We start from the raw sequence: 15,655 nt of genomic DNA on the forward strand, positions 1-15,655 counted from the left end.
GTAACACCTGTTCGAGACTTAACACAGAACGCAAGTCAGTTCTGCTGAAAACAAAACAAGAAAACCTGACACGAGGGAGTTGGAGAAATAAAATGGAGTATAGAGGTCATTGTCTGAACTTGTTGCACCCAATGCCAAGTCTAGAGAGTTATGTAGTACCTAAGGAGAAAATGTGATGCTAATCATCTAGCTTCTGTTGGGCTTCAGCGTGACACTGCAACAGGCTAAAGATAAATGCAAGCATGAGAGGAAGATGATGTACAAAAGTGACAAGTGACTGCGGTCATGGTTGCAGACTCAATGCAGCTGTTTTGCAAAGTGATCATTAATTGTGTGTTTGGTCTCTGGTGTACAGGTCATAACATTGTGAGCAGTGAATACGGTAGACTAGATTGAATCAAGTCCACAGTAATCAGTAATTCACGTGGAAGGGGTTGGGATCCCCTACGGCGGCACAGTGGCTCAGTAGTTAGCACTACTGCCTCGCAGCGCCAGGGACCCGGATTCAATTCCAGCCTCTGGCGACTGTCTGCTTGGAGTTTGCACATTCTCCCCGTGTCTGCGTGGGGTTCCTCCAGGTGCTCTGGTTTCCCCTCTCAGTTCAAAGATGTGCAGGTTAGGTGGATTGGCTATGATAAATTGCCCATCGTGTTAGGTGCATTAGTCAGAAGGAAATGGGAATGGGTGAGTTACTCTTTGGAGGATCGGTGTGGACTTGTTGGGTCAAAGGACCTGTTTCCACACTGTAGGGAATCTAATCTAAATCAGCCATCTTTTCAATATTATCTTCCATCATGTCTAATACTTGAAGTATGATCTCACCATCACACTTTGCAACACCTCTTACTGCATTTCAAAACATTGACAACCTCAAACTTAAAACTTGCTTTTATATAGAACCTTTCACAAACAACACTCCATAGCCAATGAAGTTACTTATCAGAAATAAGATAATATGGTAACATATTTACACAAAATTTCACAACTAACAATGAAATACCAGTGCAACACTTTGTAGTATTACAGGAAAGTGCAATCTAGCTTCCTAAATTTGATTCTCAAGTCTGGAACAGAGTTAAACGCACATACACTGCCTTTGAGCCAAGATTACTCTCAACTAAGTCTGTGAGCTCTGGATCAGTGGTGCTGGAAGAGCACAGCAATTCAGGCAGCATCCGAGGACAGGCAAAATCGACGTTTAGGGCAAAAAGAGCTGTTGTGGTGGGGTAAGTTGCATAAGTACAAAGATAGAAAGTACAATTAGTATTTTTAATGCTGTACTTTAACTTTCATATATATTAGGTTACGTTGGCTAGGGTATTGTTGAAACATGTTCAAATAATGACCGAAATTGGTGAGTGGCAAAAATAGCCTCTTCAACTACAATTGCACAAATTTGAGGAGACAATAGATTCCCGAAATACGGTTCTTATAGTAGTCCCTTTGTACATAATTAGAGGCATAGAGATGTACAGCATGGAAACAGAGCCTTTGGTCCAACTCATCCATGCCAACTTAAATTGATATAGTTTCATTTGCCAGCACTTGGCCCATATTCCTCTAAACCCTTCCTATTCACATAATCATCCAGATGCCTTTTAAATGTTGTATTTGTATCAGCCTCCAGCAGCTCATTCCATACATGTACCAATCTTTGCGTGAAACAGTTGCCCCTTAGGTCCCTTCTAAAAGTTTTCCCTCTCATCCTAAATCTATGCACCCCAGTTCTGGACTTACCCCACCCCAATTCTTACATACATTAATTACCATCACTATGATGTTACATTGTTTAATCTAAAGTACACAAAGCTTTCAGATAGAAGATTGGTTAAATATCTGTTAAATGGAGGCGGTTACTTCTGATGGAGTTGGGAGTGTCTGGTTTGTGTGCATAATTAAAAGGTGTCAGTCCTTTTGCCTTTTAAGTTAGTAAATGTTAGTAAAAATACTAGGCCTATATACTTTAAATAAGTTAGAAGTTATATCTGTACTGGATAAAAGAATAAAGGATATTAAACTGATTGCTACAGCTGGATTGTGAGATTTGTTTACTACTTGCTGGTGTGAGTTTGATTCATTCATGCGATTTCACATAAGGACTGCTTTTGACAGTTTCTTAAAGGAATTGTTGCCCAGTTAAAAGGTGCAAACTAATTGAGGAAACTGTTTGGTGTGTAATCTTTTCAGGTCTGAGAGATGGTTGGTAAGGACTGATTAGTATTATAAGGTTTTGTGGAGACTTGATGGGGATGGTATTGTTTATAATACTGACACCTATTCAGAGTGTCATTTTGATGTCGAAATATGTCTGATAAGGGTCAAAGGTGGGAAGAAGCAGTAATGGGTTTGGAAGTAATGTTTTAATTTTAGTCTTTCTTACAATAATAAAATGTGTAACAAAACCGCAGTTTTATGAACAAATGAATGAAACCATGTTATAGTAGGGAGTTATGAATGAATGAAAGAAATAGGGATGTAGTTTTTGCTTGTGTGTGGGTTAGTAAAGGAGTTATGAATGAGTAATTGTAAAGTGCTTGTGACATCATATACAATATCTCATAGTATGTAGTATATTTCTTGTTAGATTTCTGCAGCAGTTTCTTAGAGAATATACAACATTACAGCGCAGTACAGGCGCTTCGGCCCTCGATGTTATGCCGACCTGTGAAATTAATCTGATGCCCATCTAACCTACACCCTTCCGTTATTATCCATATGTATGTTCAATGCCCATTTAAATGTCCTTAACATCGGTGAGTCTACTACTGTTGCAGGCAGGCCGTTCTACTCCTGAGTGAAGAAACTACCACTGATATCTGTCCTAAATCTATCACCCTTTAATTTAAAGCTATGTCTCGTCGTGTTAGCCTTCAGCATCTGAGGAAAAAGGCTCTCACTGTCCATCCTATCTAACCTCCTGATTATCTTATACGTCTTGATTAAGTCACCTTTCAACCTTCTTCTCTCCAATGAAACAGCCTCAGTTCCCTCAATCTTTCCTCATAAGACCTTCCTTCCATACCAGGCAACATCCTAGGAAATCTGTGAACTCTTTCCAAAGCTTCCACATCCTTCCTATAATGCATTGACCATAACTGTACACAGTACTCCAGGTGTGGCCTTACCAGTGTCTTGTACAGCTAAAGCATGACCTTGTGGCTCCGAAACTCAATACCCCTACCAATAAACGCCAACATACATATGCCGTCTTAACAAAGGTATTAACCTGGGTGGCAACTTTAAGGGATTTATGCAACTGGACACCGAGATCTGTCCATTCAACTGCACTGCCAACAATTTTATCATTAACCCAGTACTCTGCATTCCTGTTACTTCTTCCAAAGTGGACTACCTCACACTTTTCTGCATTAAACTCCATTTGCCAATTCTGCATCTTATCTATGTCCTCTATAACCCACAACATCCTTTGGCATTATCCACAACTCTGCCTATCTTAGTGTCATCCAAAAATTAATTAACCCATCCTTCTACGCCCATGTCCAGATTATTTATAAAAATGATAAACAGCAGTGGTCTCAAAACAAATCTTCGTGGCACAACACTGGTAATTGAGCTCCAGGATGAACATTTTCCATCAACCACCACCCTCTGTCTTCTTTCAGCTAGCCAATTTCTGATTCAAATCGCTAAATAACCTTCAATCCCGAAACTCTGTATTTTGTGCAATAGCTCAGTGTGGAACCTTATCACACGCTTTACTGAAATCCATATACACCACATCAACCGCTTTACCTTCATCCACCTGTTTGTCACCTTTGGGGATTTGCTTCATTCAGTTTTGCATTAACTAATGAACCAGATTACTGAACATTTATTAATAGCATTTCAATATATTTTAATTCAACTTAACTTTTAAAAGGGTGAAACACAAAATGTACTAAGATTCTGGATATAAGTAAATCTGACTTCAAACTGATAGGACAGTCTGTCCACATAAACTGGACAAACGTTATGATGGGTAAAATGACAGTTGATTAACAGGAAGTGGTCAAAAACAATATATTGCAACACAGAACCAGTTTAGAGACCCAGGGGACAATAAGTACTTTCTGAAAAAAGACAGTGAAGGACAACTGAAAAGGTAAGAGACTGCATAAAACTGTATATATGAAAGAGCACAGATCCTGGAAACTGCAGTCGTTGAAGTTCAATGACCAAGAGTATGCAGAAGGAGATATAATACTGAAGGATGTTGCAGAAAGTCATGGTTAAACTTAAAAAGTACGATATGGAAACAACATTTTCCAAACAAAATATATTTTGTATAATTGAGGTCAATAGATTTTCCTTAGGTAAGGATATCTATCAAGCAATATGAAAGAACAAAGGAATATTCACTGCATTTAAGTTTGATTCTGACAAATTCAATGATTGTTTTGATAAACATCTGGTGAAAGAAAGACTGGAAGAGTTGGACTACGTAAACTGCTAGTTTGAATAACCAGCATGGACCAAATGGACTAAATGAAATCAACAGTCCTTCAATTGCTTAAGGCAGTATTAGAGCTTAAAACCCATGGCATAATTTTAAAAAATGAATGGCAGAACACAGAAAATCCAAAAACTGCAGACACCAAAGATGTGGTTTTAGCGAGTTTTGAAAAAATTTGTAACTCGGGTTGAGGTTCTGGATGTAGGTTTGCTCTCTGAGCTGGAAGATTCATTTCCAGACATTTCGTCACCCTACTAGGTAACATCTTCAGTGGGCCTCAGGCAAAGCACTGCTGATGAGTCCTGCTTTCTATTTATATGTTTGGGTTTCTTTGGGTTGGTGATGTCATTTCCTGTGGTGAAGTCACTTCCTGTTCTTTTCCTCAGGGGGTGGTAGATGGGGTCTAACTTGAGGTGCTTGTTGATAGAGTTCTGGTTGGAATGCCATGCTTCTAGGAATTCTTGTGCGTGTCTTTGTTTGCCTTGTCCTAGGATTGTGGTTTCTTCAATGTTCTCAAGACCACTAATGCCCCAATTTGTCAAAGACCTACCCTGTTGAAATCCAAACATGAATGGGAGCTCATAAAGAATAGGGAAGTAGCCGGTGCATGCTGGAGAGAATATTTTGAAGAACTTTTCACTTGAGACTCTGTTCAAATTGAATGTCCTCAATTGAAATTGAATGTCCTCATTTCCATTCCTCAGTACCAGCATGGTTGGTCTTGGAGGGTGTCATAGTCATCAGTAGATTTTTATGTCCAGATTTTTTTATTTAATTCAATTTTCCCCATCTGCCATGGCAAGATTTGAACCTGGGCTCCCAGAACATTTGTTGAGTTTCTGAATTAATAGTTTAGCGATAATATCACTAGGCCATTGCCTATAGATAGCAGACACCACAAAACACAAAACACCAGAAGCAGTGCATATTCGAGATCCTCCAAATCCAGTGGCACAAAAGTCACTCCAATCTTAGGTCCCTCTCCCAAGCTAATGTTCCCATCTCTGGTGGCATCCATCTGTGTCAAAGACACTGGTTTCCTCAGTGGTGGTCAACACTTTAAGCATCACTTAGCGTGACCCAGGAACTCCACTATAGCATGAGAGTCCCTTCTGCATTTACTATGAAGAAGACAGTGGGCTGAGAATCTACACAATATGCTGACCTCCCTTTGTCTGGACTGTCATTGTGGCCTGCTGAGCTTTAAGTTTCAGCTTGCTTCTTCCAATGCCCTTCCAATCAATCAGCTTTAGAGGTCATGGCTATCAAAGACTATTTCACAGTTCTCAGTGTCAACTTTTGCTTCATTTTCACATCTCTCTTACTTGTGGGTGTCCGGATGTCAGGAGTTGCAACACAGTGACTAATTCATTCTAGAACGCTTTTAGTATACAACTGTCATATATCTGATGAATGTGACTAAGGCAACACAGCAATCAATAGCTAAATAAATTTAGCATTGGTGACCTTGACAGCCAAGAGATTCCAAAGATATCTGAGACAGCAAAGGTGGAAACAGTAGAAACAAATTACTGTATATGCTGGAATCTGTACAGAAAACAATAAGTGCTGGAGATCAGAGCAAGTCAGGCAGCATCCACGGAGAGAGAGCAAGCTAATTTTTTGAGTATAGATAACTCTTCATCAGAGCTGAAGTGGGGTTGGTGATGGAGAAAAGATGTTAGTAGTTTACATTAAGTGACTGGAATATGCATATGGCAGAACAATGATGTGTCACCTGCCAAACTTGAAAGGACAGTAAGTGGGATGGGGGAAGGGGAGGACCAGATATGATAAGCTAAAAGAAAGAAATGGTTCATAATTTAAAGGTGTTGAACTCAATATTTTTTAAGCTGAGAACGCTGTAAAGTGCCTTGGCTAAAGATGAGATGGTGTTCCTCCAGTTTGTACTATGTTTCACTGGAACATTGCAGCATGCCGAGGATAGACGTGGGGATGTGAGCAGGACAATGTATTAAAATGACCAGCTAAAGGAAGGTCGGCATCCTGCTTCCGCACAGATCGGAGGTCTTCCGCAAAGCTGTCACAGTCTGGGTTTGGTTTCTCCAGTGTAGAGTAGGCCACATTGGGGGCAGTGAATACAATATGCAAGATTGGAGGAGCTGCAGGTGAAATTTTGCTTCACCTGAAAAGACTGTTTCAGCCCTTGGTGAGCAGGGTGGAGGTGAAGGGGCAGGGGTTGCATCTTCTGCAGTTACACAGGAAGGTGGTCTGGAGAGGGGTGGTGGTGTTGGTAGTTGTGGAATGGACTAGAGTTTCCTGCCTAGCATATGTTGTCCAGGTCCACAGTGTGCTGAGAATGTAGGCTTGGCTAGTTTGCAGTTTGTCTGCTGCTGTTCTACACACATTTATTCAGTTTGAACACAACACCTGCAGGTTTTGTGGTGCCTATGTTCATTTCAGTATCAAATGATATTGCTGTTCATTGTGGAGTCTCGGTATGTGAAATTGTCAACACCTTCCAGCGTTAAATTGTCAATGCTGATAGATAGTGGTCTGGTAATATCCTGGACCAAGAAATTTGCCATCCCAATGTTAACAATCAAACAAAACCCTTTACAGGCAAATGTCTGTACTAAGTCTTAGTACAGCATTTCCAACATAAAGCAAATCTCAGATGAGGTCTCAATGCACTTTTGTCTTGGATCTCTTATGCCAAGGCTGAGCAGCTTTCCACCAGTTCTGTCATGTAAATACAGACTGTCTTTCAATGACCTGAAGGCATATCATGTCAGCTAAGGGAAAAATATGCCAAAACATTTTGATGCTCAAACACACATCTGTTTGACCCCACTGTGGATCTCAAAGGATTCAAATTTTGCCCTGTTACAACCGATCTTACCAATCATGTTGTCATGGAAAGAAATGACCACATTGAGCAGCTTCAGTTTTATTCAGTAGCTTAAGTAGACTTCCTGTGCTCGCATGATCAAATGCCTTAACAAGATAGATGATAGTGTTGTCCTTTATTCACAGCATTTCTCTTGCAATTGCTAGATGAGAAGATCATACCAATTTGAAACTAATCTGCAATTTGTATTGACATATTCAGCCAAGAACCGCAATCTGATGAGGGTAACATGAGCAAATACTTTTCCGATGATTCTTGGCAATAGTTTCCATCATTGCAGTCACCCTTGTTCATGTAAAGCTTTGGTCTCCAATGTTTTTAAGCTCAAAATCATTTTTAAATTTAGGTGGAGCCCAATATCTATCTCAAAGAAATTACAGGGGTTCTAACATGGAATAGCAAGTTCTTGAAAGCAAAGCCTACAACCAGCTTATGCAGTTCCTCTGAACTCCTCTGTGAAACATGTTTCTCCTTCAACAAACCTTTCAATGAGCTTCATGTAAGTCATAGTCATACAGATTATGAGTCAACTTTCACTGTATTGCCTCATTGGGGTACCATGCTGGAAATAAAGCCCCATCATTCCTGGAGTTGTCATGAAGTTTAAAGTTTAATTAAAGTTGCAAAATTCCTGAAATTCCTGTTTTTAGACCCAGATTAACACCACGCACGGACCAGGTCTCTCTATTTAAAAAGAATTACTATTATTGCAAATAAATATTTGCTTAGCTGTGGCTAGAATCTATGACCTGTTCGCATATAACTGAGTTAAAACCCTAACCCTGTTATAAAATTACACTCAGGGACACACACACAGACAAATAAAAGTGGTGTTATGGGTAGAAGGAAAAACTGGCAAAGCAGTTCAATAAGGCATTGTACACAGGGTTCACTGAGAGTCAGGTCTTACTATTTGTCGACCTCTATTTCCCAGGTTCTTGCAGGAGACACTGAACAACTAATTTACAAATTGCAAAGTCTCTTTGTCGCTGCTTAAAAGTCACAGCTTACAGCAACTGTGGGAAAATAAATTGTCTTTCTTTAGGCTTTAAGTAGAGTCATAGAGATGTACAGCATGGAAACAGACCCTTTGGTCCAACCTGTCCATGCCGAACCAGATATCCCAACCTAATCTAGTCTCACCTGCCAGCACCCTGCCGATATCCCTCCAAACCCTTCCTATTCATATATCTATCCAAATGCCTCTTAAATGTTGCAATTGTACCAGCCTCCACCACTTCCTCTGGCAGCTCATTCCATACTCGTACCACCCTCTGTGTGAAAAGGTGGCCCCTTAGGTCTCTTTCCCCTCTCACCCTAAACCTATGCACTCTCGTTCTGGACTCCCCGACCCCAGGGAAAACACTTTGTCTATTTACCCTTTCCATGCCCCTTATAATTTTGTAAGCCTCTATAAGGTCACCCTTCAGCCTCTGACGACTCCAGGGAAAACAGCCCCAGCCTGTTCAACCTCTTCCTATAGCTCAAATCCTCCAACCCTGGCAATATTCTTGTAAATCTTTTCTGAACCCTTTCAAGTTTCACAACATCTTTCCGATAGGAAGGAGACCAGAATTGCATGCAATATTCCAATAGTGGCCTAACCAATGTCCTGTACAGCCGCAACATGACCTCACAACTCCTGTACTCAATACTCTGACCAATAAAGAAAAGTATACTAAATGCTTTCTTCCCTATCATATCTACCTGCACTCCAAGGTCTCTTTGTTCAGCAACACTCCCTAGGACTTTACCATTAAGTGTATAAGTCCTGCTAAGATTTGCTTTTCCAAAATGCAGCACCTCGCATTTATCTGAATTAAACTCCATCTGCCACTTCTCAGCCCATTGGACAATCTGGTCAAGATCCTGTTGTAATCTGAGATAACCCTCTTCGCTGTCCACTCTACCTCCAATTTTGGTGTCATCTGCAAACTTACTAACTGAAGTCCATATAGATCAATCTACCGCTCTGCCTCATCAATCCTCTTTGTTACTTGTTCAAAAAACTCAGTCAAGTTCGTGAGACATGCTGACTACCCCTAATCAATCTTTGCCTTTCCAAATCTATGTACATTCTGTCTCTTATGCTCGCATCCGAATCATTTATGTAAATGACGAAAAATAGAGGACTCAGCACCAATCCTTGTGGCACTCCACTGGTTACAGGCCTCCAGTCTGAAAAACAACCCTCCACCACCACCCTCTGACTTTTACCTTTGAGCCAGTTCTGTATCCAAGTGGCTAGTTCTCCCTGTATTCTGAGAGGTCTAACCTTGCTAATCAGTCTCCTGTGGGGAACCTTGTTGATCGCCTTGCTGAAGTCCATATAGATCAATCTACCGCTCTGCCTCATCAATCCTCTTTGTTACTTGTTCAAAAAACTCAGTCAAGTTCGTGAGACATGCTGACTACCCCTAATCAATCTTTGCCTTCCCAAATCTATGTACATTCTGTCTCTCAGGATTCCCTCCAACAACTTGCCCACCACCGACATCAAGTTTACTGGTCGATAGTTCCCTGGCTTGTCCTTACCACCCTTCTTAAACAGTGGCACCACATTAGCCAACCTCCAGTCTTCCGGCACCTCACCTGAGACTATCGAAGATACAAATATCTCAGCAAGAGGTCCAGCAATCACTTCTCTAGCTTCCCACAGAGTTTAAGAGTACACCTGATCAGGTCCTGGGGATTTATCCACCTTTATGCATTTCAAGACATCCAGCACTTCCTCCTGTGTAATATGGACATTTTGCAAGGTGTCACCATCTATTTCCCTACAGTTTGGTTCTCCCAAATCCTTTTCCACAGTAAATACTGATCCAAAATACTCGTTTAGTATCTCCCCCATTTTCTGCGGCTCCACACAAAGGCCACCTTGCTGATCTTTGAGGGGCCTTATTCTCTCCCTAGTTACCCTTTTGTCCTTAATGTATTTGTAAAAACCCTTTGGATTCTCCTTAATTCTATTTGCCAAAGCTATCTCATGTCCCCTTTTTGCCCTCCTGATTTCACTCTTAAATATACTCCTACTTCCTTTATACTCTTCTGAGGATTCATTCTAACTATCCTGTCTATACTTGACATAAGCTTTCTTCTTTTTCTTAATCAAACCCTCAATTTCTTTAGTCATCCAGCATTCCCTATACCTACCAGCCTTTCCTTTCACCCCATCAGGAATATACTTTCTCTGGATTCTCGTTATCCAATAGTTTTTACTTCTGAGAGAGAGAGACAACATCACTCCTTTCAGAGTCCAAAGGCTGCTGGCCGTGTTTCACTCTCTCAAGCTGTTCAACTACCTGGCAGCCAGTCGTATTGTTGTTGGCAGGCAAAAGACCTCATCAATAACTGGTCGCCATTCTACAGACTGATCAGCCACTTGTTGCCTCACTTTGAACGCATCCCCAATGCTAGTTCATCAACAGCCCCAATGAGGAAACTCCTATTCACTGAGATCCACCAGATTGATGTCATTCCAATCACAAGTGTGCCACATTTAGGAAGAGTAGGAAGCCATTCCGGGATGGAAGAATTTCTGTGTTATTAAAGAGAGATGAGCACATTAGAGAGAGGTGACCTAAATTCAGGAAACCAGGTTATAAAATCAGTTTGGATAGAGATGAGGAATGTTAAAGACAACAGGTCACTCGTGTTCAGGCCCCATAACAGTAAGCACATGTCGGTCAGCATATCAAAGAAGAAATAATGGGAGCTTGTCTAAAGGGTACAGCAATTATCATGAATGATTAATTTACATGTAGAGTGGAAAATCAGATGGGGAAAAGTAATTTAAGATGAGGAATTCATTGACTGTTTTCAGGACAGTTTCTTAGAACAACATGTTATAATAGATCTGATTTTGACCCACTAGATAGGGTTAATTCCTGACCAATCATGAAGGCATCCCTGGGAGCATTGACTATAACATGACTGAATTTTACTTATAGTTAAGAGAAAGACATGTGGGTCTAAGACTTTGAATTTAAACAAGGGCAATTATGAGAGCATGAAGCAAACCTAATCATTGAACTGGCAATTTTGGTAAAAGGATAGGGCAATAGAGTTGCAGTGAAAAACATTTAAGGTGATCGTCCAGAAAGTGCAGGATAGAAAATAAAGAAAAATTTTAAACGATAAAACCACATTTCCATGGTTAACTAAAAACGTCAAAGATGATCTTAAACACAAAGAAAAGATATATAATTGTGCAAAGATAGGTGGTATGTCAGAAGATAGGCCAAAATATTTTTTAAAAATCAACAAATTTAGTAAAAGGTTAATAAGGTAGGAAAGGTTAGAGAATGACAAAGTTCTCCAAAAACTTAAAAAGGTAGGAAACATCTCTTCAGATATTTAAGAAAGAAGACTTAACAAAGTAAGTGTTTGCCCAATAGAAAATGAGTCTTGGGAATTAGTAATGGAGGATAAAGTGATGACAGATGAATTGAATCGATGTTTGTCATTAGTCTTCTCTAGAGAAAATTAAAGTAACGATCCAGAAATAGCTGCAAATCAGGAGTTGAAAGGGAGGATCTCAAGAAAATTATAATTACCTAGGAAAGTAGTACTGAGTAAATTGTTAGAACTGCAAGTTGTCAAGGGCCCAGATCCTCATGGATTTGATCGTAGAGTCTTAAAATAAGTAGCTAGCGAGATAGTTGATGCATTAGTTTTAACTTTCCAAAACTCGTTAGATTGAGGGAACGTGGCTCCAGATTGGAAGATAGCTAATGTAGCTCCTTTATTAAAGAAAGGGAGGCAGAAAGAAGGAAATTACAGCCAAGTTAGCTTAGTATCTGTCACAGTCAAAATGTTAGAAGATTGTTATTAAACATGTTATAATAGTTAATTTCAAGTTAATCAGGCAGAGGAAACAATGTTTTGTAAAAAGGAAATCAAGTTTGACTAATTCGTTGGAGTTCTTTGAACAAGTAACTTGTGTTGTAGACAAAGGAAAACTAGTGAATTTATTGCGTATGGATTTCCAGCAGGCATTTGACAAGGTGCCGCATCAAAGGTTATTACCAAAAACGAGCTTGAGGTGTGGGATCACATTGGCATCAAATGGTTGGCTAAAAGGAAGCAGAGAGTAGGAATGAATACATCTTTTTCAGGCTGGTAGGCAATCACAAGTGGCATGCCACAAAGGTTAGTGACCGGGCCTGAATTTTTTACAATTTTATATAAATGATTTGTATGAAGGGATCAAATATATGATAGCTAAATTTACTGATAATGCAAGAGTTGTCAAGAGGATATAAAGAAACTACAAAGTGATATGGATAGGTTAAGTGAATGGGCAAATATTGGCAAATGGTATACGATGTGGTAACGCGCGAAATTGTTCATTTTTACAGAAAGAATAAAAAGTGTACTATCTGAAGAGATCTGGATGTTATAATACATGAATCACATTGTCAGTGTGCATATACAACACGTGATCAGGAAAGCTAATAGAATGTTATTTTATTTCAAGGGGAATTGAATGCAATAGGAGGGAGTTATGCTTCAGATCACTAGTGAAATGCATCTGGAGTATTGTATACAGTACTTGACACCCTACTTAGGAAAGAATTTTAATGCATTGAAAACAGTTCAGGGAATGTTTGGTTTGACTTATGAGGAAAGGCTATATAGGCTAATCCTGCATCCTCCGGAATTTTGAAGGGGTACAGGTCACTTATTTGAAACATACAAGATCTTGAGGGGGCTTGCCTGGGTGAATGTTGAAAGAATGTTAGCTCCACGGTAAAGTTTAGAACAACGGCTTACAGTTTAAAACTAAAGGGCTGCACAAGTAAACAGCAGTGAGGAAACTTTTTTAGTGGGAGGAGGTTGTGAGTGTTTTGAATTCCCTTCCTCAAAAGTCAGTGGATGTAGAATCTTTAATATTGCTAAGGCAGAGATAGATAAGGTTTCTGTGAAGATCTGTAGCTCGGGTTGTGGTTGAGGTTGTTGATTGGTTCGCTGAACTGTGGTTGATTTTTCTGCAAACATTTCATCTCCCGACTGGGTGACATCTTCAGTGCTGTGTAGACTCCAGATAAAGCGCTGTGGTTGTGATCTGCCCAGAATTTATACGGTTCTGTCTGTCAAGGTGGATGGTTCTATTTTTGGTTTTGTGCTTTAGTGGTCTGTAGATGAGGTCTTTTTCAACATGTTTGTTTATGGAACCAGTGGATGAATACCAGGCCTCCAGGAATTCCTGAGTTTGTCTTTGTTTTGCATGTCCCAGTATCGTAACATTGTTCCAGTTTAATTGGAGTCCTTCATTGTTAATATGGATTGATATGAGGGAGAACTAGTCGTGTCGTTTTGTTGCAAGTGATGTTCATGTATTCTAGTGGTGAGTTTATTTATCCAATGTGATGTTTCTCGCAGTTGCTACATTTTGTATATCGCTTTTGTTCTGCACATTGTGGGTATTCTGTCTTGGTAGCAGCTGGCAAAGTATGAATGACAATGAAGGACACCAATTCAACTGGGACAAATGTTGTAATACTGGGACATGCAAAACAAAGACAAACTCAGGAATTCCTGGAGGCCTGGTATTCATCCACTGATTCCATAAACAAACTTGTTGAAATAGACCCCATTTACAGACCACTACAACATTAAAACCAGAAATAGAACCACCCACTTTGACAGACAGAACCATATAAATTCTGGGCAGTTAACAACAACAGCGCTTCATCCTGAGACAAGACAGCATTGAAGATGTCACCCAATTGGGCAACGAAACGTTTGCAGGAAAATCAACTGGCTCAGTGAACTGACCAACAATTTCAGAGATAAATTCTTGATTACCAAAGGAATGAAAGATTATTAGAAATATGTAGGAATGTAGAGTTGAGATTAAAATCAGATCATCCATGATCTTATCGAATGGTTGAGCAGGTTGGAATGGCCTACTCTTGTTTATATGTTTACTGTTGGGAAATGTAATTTATATGCTTGACACCAGACTCCTGCAGCAATTGTTCTACCTAGAGCCAGATCTTGGCAGGACACTCACAGAGGGATAGTGGAAAACCTCAGGGATGTTCTCAAAACATCACTTCAAAGGTATCTCAAAGATGAAACTCCCTGACAACTGATGTGATCCTTAGCTTGCAACAGAGAAGGCATTTCACATATCAGGAATACACAGAGACGAATTTAGGGCTTTGGAGAGAGTGCACAAGTCTCAAACAAATCACCTGTCTGACAGTACCACCAGCCCCATTTACAGAGTGGCAGATCATGCATCAGACTCATCAACCATCTCAGAACCAATCAATCCCAGAAATGCTGAAACAAGTCATCCTCAATCCTGAGGGTTTACCTCAATAACTATTCTATAATTTCATTAAAGACAAAATGTTTGCTTTAAGTGCAACTCACATTCATGTTCACATCCTTAACCACCAGGGGGAAGTATCATCATGTATGAAAATGCATTGCTGTTTGTCTTTAAATATGGTTCGGAGATGCCGGTGTTGGACTGGGGTGTACAAAGTTAAAAATCACACAACACCAGGTTATAGTCCAATAGGTTTAATTGGAAGCACACTAGCTTTCGGAGCGACGCTCCTTCATCAGGTGATTGTGGAGGGCTCGATCGTAACACAGAATTTCTCCGAAAGCTAGTGTGCTTCCAATTAAACCTATTGGACTATAACCTGGTGTTGTGTGATTTTTAACTTTGTCTTTAAATAGAAATTGAAAAGTTTGAAAGAAGGTAGGACCGGCCTTTAAACGTCTTGTGAAAATTATGAATAAAAATATATTGGAAATCTGCTTACTGTTGTTTTTTCCTATCACAGGAAACAAAATATTTGCACAAAGTACAATAACTAAAATTCTTAGCTATTGTTTCAAACCTTTGTGTGGCAAAATCTCCTAATGTTTTTGTTGTCAAATTTTGGTTTATAATGCTGTTATGAAGCACCATGAAATATTTTGAAATTCTTTAAGGCACAATATAAAATATAAGTTATTGCTGATGTTGATTGATGAGACCTATTTTCCATCTATTAATCAGCTGGGTTTGGTCTGGATATATTGGTAGTTTGATAGGTATTATGTTTTACACCATTGGCTATCCCAAGTTTTGCATTTTCAACTGTGTAGCAAATCTGATCTGGGTCTTTTGAGATTTGTGTTTGGTATGGATAGAATAGGTATGAGAATATATGAAATTTGTTTTAACCGAGGGAAAGTTATTTGACACTATGCAAGTGCAGCTTCTGTTAAGCTAATTTAAAAAGTTGTTTTGATAGATAACTCTATGAATACTATATATTATATCATGTGCAGTGAAAGTAAGAGACAAAAAAATTGAAACT

This window comes from Chiloscyllium plagiosum, chromosome 12, assembly GCF_004010195.1.
Source record: "Chiloscyllium plagiosum isolate BGI_BamShark_2017 chromosome 12, ASM401019v2, whole genome shotgun sequence".
In the NCBI taxonomy this organism is placed as follows: Eukaryota; Metazoa; Chordata; class Chondrichthyes; order Orectolobiformes; family Hemiscylliidae; genus Chiloscyllium; species Chiloscyllium plagiosum.